Source organism: Pseudochaenichthys georgianus, chromosome 16 (assembly GCF_902827115.2).
Source record: "Pseudochaenichthys georgianus chromosome 16, fPseGeo1.2, whole genome shotgun sequence".
NCBI lineage: Eukaryota > Metazoa > Chordata > Actinopteri > Perciformes > Channichthyidae > Pseudochaenichthys > Pseudochaenichthys georgianus.
This window is the reverse complement of record NC_047518.2, coordinates 8,558,367-8,567,057: the sequence shown is the minus strand read 5'-3', so window position 1 is coordinate 8,567,057 and position 8,691 is coordinate 8,558,367. Positions and strand designations below refer to the sequence as shown.

At 40.3% G+C, this 8,691-nt stretch overlaps 1 long non-coding RNA gene across 1 annotated transcript; it reads right to left on the bottom strand.

Annotated features, from left to right (window-relative positions):
- Positions 1–7,605: 7,605 nt before the first annotated feature.
- LOC139435464 (uncharacterized) lies at positions 7,606–8,274 on the bottom strand. The gene is made up of 3 exons (XR_011644702.1): positions 8,201–8,274; positions 7,773–7,878; positions 7,606–7,688 (listed from the first exon to the last, which is right to left on the bottom strand). It is a non-coding gene; the product is annotated as an uncharacterized lncRNA (long non-coding RNA).
- Between the last annotated feature and the right edge of the window lie 417 nt (positions 8,275–8,691).

Sequence of the window (8,691 nt, the reverse complement as noted above, 5' to 3'; positions counted from 1 at the left end):
TAAATACTTTGCAATTGATTGCGGAATTCAAATAGAAAAATAAAGAAATACGCACAACATAAATGTCTAATGGATAAGGACACGGAAGGAGGTTGACATAGAAGAAAGAGGAAATACAAAGCTGAATCGTGTGCTTAATGCTTTTGGCTCGACCAGTATGGAAGCAAACAAGAGACAGAAGTATTTGAATTTGATCAGACACCGAATTTATAGCATTGAAAATAATTACTTTGAAAATCATGTATCTGAATGTTTTTTGCTCCGAATTTACCTATGTGAAATAAAAATGTTGAAATTCAGATCCAAAAATTCAAGTGAAAAAAATTCGACGTCAAATATTTCGGTGTTTAAAATTCGATGTAAAAAAATTCGGTGTATAAAATTCGACGTCAAAAATTGCGATGCAGCATCATCCGGGCTACTCAGACAGGATAAGCAATCGAGCCCGAATGCAATCAACCCGACTTCTGGGGGACAGTGCTGTGAAGCTCAATGCTGCAAACTGTAGGCGATGGATGCATATGGGAGCAATTCTCGTAGACCCTATGTTAAAATGCCCAACTTAACATCAGAAAATGAACATGTTTCTAGCCTGGATCCACAAAAACATATTCTGTATATAGTTAGATTCCCCCTTCATGACAACAGGGCTGCTTCTCCTGGCTCCTCTGTCTCACTGCTAGCTCCGTTAGCTCCATTGGCTCCGTGATGCTACAGCGGCTCAGCTCATGAGGAGAACACTACTTGAACTCGGCCGTGTTTGTTGTGTTGGCTCCTGGTGGACTATTCGTCATGCAAATATAGGATTTATCTGCGGTTAAAATAGACCGACCGTGAATGCAGTTTCTTGGGTAAGTCAACCCTGCATAAGTACATAAAGTACTTATGTTATGTTACTGGTGTTTTTATTAAGCTAACGTTAATGAATGTTTAGAGTTGGGTTAGCATTTGAGCAATCGTAGCTCCATCTGTGCTAACGATGCTATGCGTAGCATCCAAGAGTGTATAACATTAAGTGGGATGCTACTGTATACCAAAAGGCTTCTGTGCGAGGTTGCTAAAATAAGGTCATCCTTGTACGTTAGATAGTTAGGTTACTGTATGCATTGTTAAGGTTCGTTTAAATTCGCTATGCTACTATAGCATACAATAGACTAGCTAACGTCAACGTATTGTTGAAGAGAGGCTTAGTATATTAAATCAACCTCACAATGAAATGTGTGTATCTTTAAAATATGAGCGTCACATTTCAAGATGGTCCAGAAATAACGCTCCCTTAGATATTGTAATATGGTTTGTTGAACTGGAGTTATTTATTGCAGCTAACCGCCTATCCGACGAACGACACAAACATTGTTGTTTTTAATATTATTATTACCAATGCCTCTTTTAATTGTATTATCCTCACACTTGAGAAACAGCCTTATCGTGGCTGTAGAACAGAACATGTAACTTAAGGACGATGAATAGCGTAGTCAATGCTTTAGTGACAAGGAAATTATTTGTTTAAATATTAGACATGACGTTATGTGTGACTTCAGTGAAAATTAAGCTTATCCATTGCATTTGTTCAATAGGTTTGTGTCTTAATGGCATATGAAAACAAATTAACTTGACTGACTCATGAAAAACTCATCCAAAGTAACAGTAACATAAAAAGGACCTACACAATAATACTCAATCAAACTGATACAGTATAAGGACTGTGATATCCAGCCATTTCTTAAGTATAACAATAAGATTATGACCTGTTTTCAAAAGAAGATAAAAAGTTGTTTGCATGTAAAGTCTATAAGCCATGCATGTAACTTTACATCTGTTTGTTCAAAGTGTCCTTAAGGTGATCCAGACAGGCTGGACCAGAGGAGGAGAGACAGATCTGGACTCCTAGCAGCAGAGAACTTCAGCACGGATTCCAAGGTACACCTTTTTCATACTTTACAAAGAATGCATAAAGTAATGACTCTAATACACTGATACACATGCCATTAAACATGACTGAATACTAGATCACCTACACATCAGTGATGTTGAGTGTACTTTCTTAGCTAAAGGTTACATTTACATTTTACCAAGCAACATCACTTTTTTGTTCAACTTTCACATTTCAATGTATTTAAGGCAAAATTATTGAACATAGTGAGAGCTGCGACCCTTTGTCTTTCAGTGAGACAACCGGACAGAGCAAGCTTCTACAGTTGCACTACGTTTTGATAACAGTTCAATATTATTTTAATAATACATTTATTTCAATGTTGATGAATTTAGAACGGTTTATTCATAATCTGATTATTTTTGTAGTACACTGTTGGATTTAAAAAACACATTAAAATAAAAAAATCATTATATTTATAGCCCCTGAACAAACAAACAAACAAACACCTCTTTCTTAAATAACACACACTTGCTCTGCAATAATATGTTTTTTGATATTTCTGTTAGGAAAGATGCCTGAGAGACAGGACTGCTTCACCATGTTCTCTTTCTCTGAGGGTCCAGAAGAACATCCAAGAGGGAAAGGAGAAGCTGATGTGATGAGATTTAAGAGCAGTACAGGACATTCACTAAGAGACACTTAGGCCCTTTCTCATTTCACTAATTGCCCTCCTCGAGACTTAGTCCCGCCCACAGGAGATGCGAGCGGAGGAGCCAAGGAGGGGAACCGAGGAGAGAGGAGGAGGAACCGAGGAGAGAGGAGGGGAAGCAGCAGGCGGTTAGAGAAATGAGAACTCCTCTCCTCTGAGCGGTCATTTTAAAGAGACGTCCATTAATGATGACAGGAGGCACAGCAGCCTCTGTCTGATGGACAGATGTGTTCATGACCACTTCTATATTTACTTTGATTCATTCACAGTGCGGTGTAATGAGACAATAACAGGCTACAGATGCGGACATATACACACATATATATATATTTATATAAATATATACAATTTCAGAATCAAACGGAGCACTCTCATAATAACGTAACACTATCAGAGACTGGATATACCCAAATAAATGGTGCCAATCTTCAGTCAGATGTGAATGTGTAACTTAACATTTTCAGTAAGAATAACGGACAAAAGGAGTGCAAATGCAAATACAATTTATTGAAATGTGAACTAAAAGTTATCAAGCATGAACCATCACAATTTTTTTTAAATACAAATGAAATAATATACATAAGTTACACTAAATGTTAATCTGTTAATTGATTAAGTAAACACATTTTGTCAAATAAAGTTACAGGACCGGCTAGGCCTGTGCAGGGTGGTAATAGCTATGCCCAGCATGGGCTAAGTTCTGTTGGTGCAGCTGGTGCAGGTCCTCCTCCCTCAGGCCTGGGGCCTGTACTACGAAGCCGGTTCAACCTAACCTGGATATTTTTGAGTTAGCCGGTCGGCCTAATCCAAAACATACGCGCTCTCGCTAAGCGGTACTACGACGCGGGTTATCAAGTGAATCGCTCAAGCCAGCCGTGTCCTATCTAGTTAGGTGCGCGTTCACATGAAAGGGGTGGGATCTGGAGCATTCGACCAATCACAAACATGGAGAAGCGTACTGACAGCGCAGCGTCATACTTCCTGAATGAAAAGTCAACTATAATATTAGACATCCATGACTTAAACACTTTATCCAGGATCAAAGCCACATAGCTGCACCTGCAAGGTGAATACAGCTGGTAACAGAACAAGTGTTTGAATGCGTACATTAACAGGTTTATGATATCACTGCCCCGTCTAAGACACGATCTGACTTTAATTACATTTGTCTCTTGTTTGTGTTCCTCAACTTAATGTTACTCTGATCCGGGTACTGATGTTGTGGCAGATATTTAAGTAAGCTTTGTTAACGCTAATGTTATAATAGTCAGATTGCTCTGAAGATGGAGGTGATATTCTATTCATGTTCACGTTCACACAGTCGGTGATTTTTGCCGGCCGTCTTTCCTGCATCGGCAGCTTTTCTGTATTTCCTTTCTCCTGTAATATGACTTGATCGCTTTAAACTCCGCACACTGAGCTCTGATTGGTCAGCAGGCAGTGCTTTCACTGAGTTGAGCTCTTAGCCTGCAACCTCACCTGGTCCCGACCAGGTTAGCCGCTAAGCATAAGTTACCATGAAGATCTAGCCTGCTAAAAAGAGAACCAGCTTCGTAGGACCGGAAACCCAGAGTTTTCCCTGAATTTAGCCGGCTAAGAGAACATCCTGCTTCGTAGTATACCCCCCTGGTCCTCCTCGCAGGGAAAGACCCTCAGCCCTCTCTGGCCAAACCAACAGACAGGACGTTCATAAAGCTGAGGTCTCCCCCAAAGTCTCTAATCATCCATCCTGTGAATATGAGAGGGGAACAAATAGTGTAATAGATGCTTTAGACAATAATAAATATAAAGTTAACTGTTGAGTTGCTCAGTTTTTTTAGATTGACAGGGTTTAATAATACAAACAAAAGGAGAGGCACCGTAAAATAAAGATTGGTCTTTCAATAAATTGTGTTGATTTTGTCTTTTGAATTGTTTGTCTAAAGTCAAGTACAGAACTGTTACTTATAGTTTGAATGATACAGTCTGGTTATAATGTTTGGAGGAGGCATCACAGGTAAGAGCACCATTTGTTGTGTTGCATCCACAACAAATCAGATGTGTGTATTTATTTATCTACTATTTCTTGAATCATTACTGTCAGTCCAAAACAAGAGATTTTGTTTTAGTAACATTTTTTTTAAAACATTCTCTTTTCCACTACACTATCTTGAATACTTTAGTTTTTACATCACTACATTTATCTAACAGCTTTAACATTGTAAAGGTGTCACTTCGGACTCTGGGTAATTATGACAGCATGTCCTACTATTTTGAGAGTTTGAACAAACCAGACCTTCATCTATTAATGTAGAAAATAGTCAGCACATTAAACCATTATGAAAGTAATCATTAGTTAGCTCATTGTTCAAAATGAGCTCCAACTACAACAGTTAAGTCAACTCGTGCATCGGTAATAACAATAAAACAAATTATATAATATAACTTGTGTCGACTTTAACAACACTTTCCTAATTATACTAGCATACTTTTACTAAAGTAACATTAACATGTTTACATGCAGGGCTTTTGCAAGATAGTATTTCGTATAATGTAGTCTCTACTTGACTTATCTAACCGAAGTGATCGTTACGTTACTTTGCAAACCGTCACCCCCCCCCCCCCCCACACACCACACACACACACACACACACTAAAGGACACGGTAACGTTGTGATTCACTTCAATTAATGATAACTTGTTGCTAACAACAAGGCTACTTCACTCATTTAGCTAGCTAATGTAAGATACAAATGCTGTCGAGCCCTCACTGCTTGTAAAATAAAGAGCACAAACTGACTACTTACCCGAGCGGCGAGCCCCACTGTTCTCCGTCATTTTTCTCCCAGGTTGTTGTGATCACATGACTGACAAAGCCGTGCTCTGATAGGCCAGAAGTCGGTTTGATTGCATTAGGGCTCGATTGGTTTTCCTGTCTGAGTAGCCCGGATGATGCTGCATCGCAATTTTGGACATCGAATTTTATACACTGAATTTTCAAAGTAATTATTTTCAATGCTATAAATTCGGTGTCTGATACAATTCAAATACTTCTGTCTCTTGTTTGCTTCCATAGACCAGGTCTCATGTAATGGAGGTGAAATACAGAAGATCCAAAAAACATGTTAGGGTAATTAGAAAGCTTGGACGATGGATGCTTATATTTATTTCCCAGATTTTGCTGAGCGAAGCCTCCTGGGGCACACAGAGCACCAACTACACACATGCATGAATTTGCAGTTAGGATAGGTACAAACATTTTCATTGAAATTAATGCATAGACAATCTGCAATCTGCAATCCTGTGGGGACTAATACCTCTCTCTTTGGTAGGCGATGTGTAGTGTGAAACATTTGATCTCTAGGCTGGGGCTGAGAGTTAGAGGTGGAAAGATCCTGCCGAGCAGTTCTTGGGCACAGGGAAGTTGAGTGGGAGAAGGAACCACAAATGGGGCATTCAAGGGTTTTATGGGCCACTTTGGCAGAGAAGGATTTATGGTATTCATAGAAAAGAGAGCTGCCGTATGAGAGGGCAAGGTCTGCAATAATAGCAAAATAGGTATCAAGCTCTTCTCTGCGCTGAGGATATACTTCACAAATTGTGTCTCTGAAGACGCCGAAAGCTACACTGAATTCGTTCAAAGAGAGAGATTTTGACAATCTTGGGTCGCTATCTTTGAGCAGAACGGAAAAATCTCCGCAGTCCACAAATCTTCTAACAGATTCAGATCCACATAACAGTATTTGAACTAGATTAACATCATGGCCTGCCAATGAGAGCATAAAAACATATAATTATATAAATGTCCTAGACACAGACATACGATTGCCTGGAGTATATTTTATATATAATTACACATTGCCTTATGCAGAATTGTATAGTTTACCTGCTAGGATGTGATTCCTGAGAGAGTCAGGTATTGCTGCTGCAGGGGGCAGGAAGCTAGAACCCATGGCTGGAGCTGGGACTGCAGTTGCCAGAGTCCTCAGGGGTGTGACGTCGGCGGGAAGCGGCACAGCGTGGGTGAACGCAGAAGTAGAAGCATTGTTTACATTGTAGGCAGCTGAAATCGAGTTTTGCTCGAGGGAATATATCCTGGAGTTAAAGGATTCAAGCGTTGATTTAACACAGAATGGTGGACATTATGGTGGCATATTCGGGAATACCGGAGTCAGCTTGCTTCTGCCTTTTTGGTGGTGATTTGCGCGCCAACACACCTCTTAGCTGACACTTTGTGGGGAGAGGGTTTGTTAGCGGTGCTGGCGTTCAACTCGGAACTTTCTCTTGCTTGGAGGAAATGAAAAAGCTCCTCGTGATTGAGACCAGAGGGGACTGGTATGTTGTTATCATATAGCTCATTGAGAATACGATGCACTGGCCAGCCGGCCAGTCGTTTCTGAGTGCTGCGGGAGCTGCGGCTCGTTCCCAGGGCGTCTAATCCATGCACTGAGCAAACTTGTTTTTCGGGAATGAGGCTGGTATCTTCCCCCGAGGATGATGACTCTGTTCGGGGTCGGATATAGCGAGAGACATTGCAACATGCAGCGCATCAGGTAACTTAAAGATCGCGTGGGTGACTGTGTAGAAGCAGGCGGCAATGTGAGGCAAGCAGCACGTGAACGCATCAGCAATGTGACAGAGCCGCAGCATTAGCGAGGCAGGCAGATCTGGCAGCTTAAATAGACCGGCAAGTTAAGGAGATTGTGTTTGGTTGGTTGTAAGAGAGACGCGTCACGTGTTAATGTATCATTGGTGCTCGAGTTGACTGCCTGAACTAGCTTGCAAGCTTCGCCCCATTAGTGAGTGTTCACCCGGTGTATCCCAGTCTTCCAGCCAAATGTTGGTCAGGAAATTAATACAACTTCTTACCCATTGGTCACCCTTAGGCCCTGAGCTAAGTTCCCCACAGGCCCGACACAGCTGGGATAGGTCATCTGTAAAAAAAAGATAAGAAATTAAGGTAGTGAAATGCCAGACAAGACACAATATTTCTGTTTCCCTGGTCTAGTCCTTTATACCGGAGTTTTTCACGAGAGCCATTGCCATGTGGAACCTCATTGAGGCCACTCCTTCCTGGTCCACTGAGTACTGGACCTTTGTTTTTAGGAGTATTTGCTCTGCAAGCTTAAAAGGTCTGTGATAAGTATCTTCGTATTTTTTTTTTAAGACAGATGGTTATATATATATACACACATGAGTAAATGTTACCTTGCAAATGAACACACCGCATGAAGTTGAATCCTGCTGGATAGGGTGAGTGATGATTGTGCAGGCCCATCTCTCAACCGAAGGTCTTTTTATCCGGACCAGCGATCTACACGGGAAACAGATAGATTGGGTTTTGTATATAAGCCCAAGTAAGATACTTTTATTACATTACATTGCATTTAGCTGACGCTTTTATCCAAAGCGACTTACACTAAGTACATTCGACCAGGAAGACACAACCTTGAAGAAAACAGAAGTCAACTTATTTTATAAGTCAAGAAGAGCTGCATATTCACACAGGACAATCTAATGGTATTCAAGTAAAACAGTTGTAATCAGGAAAATGATTTATATGGCTTTGTGTTGCTCCCCCTTAATATAATCCAAAATCATGAATATGTCTAGTAAACATAGTAGAGTTTATTCACCTTGTTAAATCTTTGCATCTGATTAACTGCTCTTCCTTGGCCCTGAATGGGTCCAAGAACAGGGACCTGTTCACGTTCAGATACATGATCTAGGGAAGTGCAAATAAAGTGTTAAATAAATAAAAATGTCTTGACCATTAACATTTTAGATTACTTACAATGAGTGTCCAGTGTGCCCCGTCACAGACAGCTCTGGTTGCCACCTCATGTTTTGACAAGTCCAACTGAAAAATATTTGTACATACATCAGTACATATGTTCAAAAAACACTTTCTAGTCCTACTCTACTCACCTTTCTTATACCTCCCTTGTGAGTTCCTTGCTAGAGGGACGTCATCTGTAGGAATACAAAATGTATACCCCAGTTTTGGCCCCAATCCACGATAGATAGGCATTCACAATCTATAAATACAACAGTATCTTTTTAAGCAATTTTCTAGAGAATTATCAGTTTGCATATGTACATTTTTCTTAGAATGTAGGCTTACTTC